The 1,722-nt window shown below is 38.9% G+C and overlaps 1 gene segment (V, D, J or C); it reads right to left on the bottom strand.

Moving 5' to 3' along the window:
• LOC110309721 overlaps positions 1-1,722 on the bottom strand; it is an 11,371-nt gene that overhangs the window by 751 nt on the left and 8,898 nt on the right.

Genomic DNA, 1,722 nt, shown 5'->3' with positions numbered 1-1,722 from the left:
TGGGGGGTGCTATGGGGGACTTTTGGGATAGCATTGGAAATGTAATTGAGGAAAATATGTAATAAAAATATTAAAAATCAAAAAAAATAAAAAAAATAAATCAGCCCTATGAATTTGTCATTATTACAATCTGCTCTTTTTTACTGTCTAGAAATTTCAAATAACAGGTTCATGCCACCCATTTAGTTAGTAGGTCATTGATGTGTTAAAGTAGTTTTAGATTAACTGTATATAACATCTACAGCAAAGGAAACAGTCGTGCCTGACATGCAGGATTCACATGTTGTGTCACATTCTCCATCAAAGATAAGATATAACATTTTTCTTAGCTCTTTTCTGTAAATGTCATTGTGACCAATGGTATCTGTCAGGAAACCCAAAGCTGACTATTAGGTGGGATTGGTGAGACATTTGTGACTCTTTCTTGAGGACCTGCAGAAGGCATCCCCAGCAGCCAGCTCACATAACTGTCTTCAGGAAAGCTTCTGCCTTCAAACATCAAAGCTTCCACTCACGAGTCTGGCTTTCATGGCTGCCATGCTCCTGTGAATGCTCCTTCTATCTTGAATTTAGTCTTAATAATTTTGGGTTTTGGTCTTAAGAATTTGTCTTCTCGAAAGGCTATTCTGTCTCATCTTTGTGCAAGTATCTTTCCTAACTCCTAATATTTTTAAGGTTATAAATGTAATCTCTAAATGCTAGCCATTGGCTCAGAACCTTTGTCTCTTAAAGTTTACGGTAATGATTGTCCAGCCTGTTTAGTTTTTTTTTTTTTTTTTTCTGACCAGCAACTCTTCTAGTTCCTTCAGAATGTGCTCTTCATGCTGTCTTCCTATATAAGATGTGGAATCACTTATAAAAACACATTTTCTTTCTTGTTTCCTTTTTATTTTTGAAATTTCATTGCCATAGGTTTTTGTACACGTTGACATATTGGGTATGTACAGCATTCACAGAGGAGGCCTCAAATCCAATGATAGAGTTGTTGTTTGCCCTTAAAAACAATCATGTTACTATTGCATCAGCAAGCACATCTTGCTTAGTGAGTTATTTAGCACACAGCGTCCACAGCTAGTAATTCCAATGATGATGTACCTCTCTTAGCAGCTTTCTACCTAATAGAGAATATTCTATCTTTGTTCAAATCTGATTTCTTTGTATGTTTGTCTCAGTCAGGGTTTCTATTCCTGCACAAACATCATGACCCATAAGCAAGTTGGGGAGGAAAGGGCCTATTGGGCTTACATTTCCATACTGCTGTTCATTACCAAGGAAGTCAGGACTGGAACTCAAGCAGGACAGAAAGCAGGAGCTGATGCAGAAGCCATGGAGAGATGTTCTTTATTGGCTTGCTTCCACTGGCTTGCTCAACTTGCTTTCTTATAGAATCCAAGACTACCAGCCCAGAGATGATACTACCCACAAGGGGCCCTCCCCCCTTGATCACTAATTGAGAAAATGCCCCACAGCTAGATCTCGTGGAGGTACTTCCCCACCTAAAGCTCCTTTCTCGGTGATAACTCCAGTCTGTGTCAAGTTGACACACAAAACCAGCCAGTACAACGTTACATCAAAGTGTATGGTCTCTTCAGCAATAGCATCTTCTTCTTAATTAGTTAAATTACATAACTATTGTTGGTGGGATTGCAAGCTTATACAACCACTCTGGAAATCAGTCTGGCAGTTCCTCAGAAAATTGGACATAGTACTACCGGAGGATCC

The sequence above is a fragment of the Mus caroli genome, chromosome 14, assembly GCF_900094665.2.
Source record: "Mus caroli chromosome 14, CAROLI_EIJ_v1.1, whole genome shotgun sequence".
Classification (NCBI taxonomy): domain Eukaryota; kingdom Metazoa; phylum Chordata; class Mammalia; order Rodentia; family Muridae; genus Mus; species Mus caroli.
Note: the sequence above shows the minus strand (reverse complement) of the source record. Positions and strands in the feature narration are given on the sequence as shown.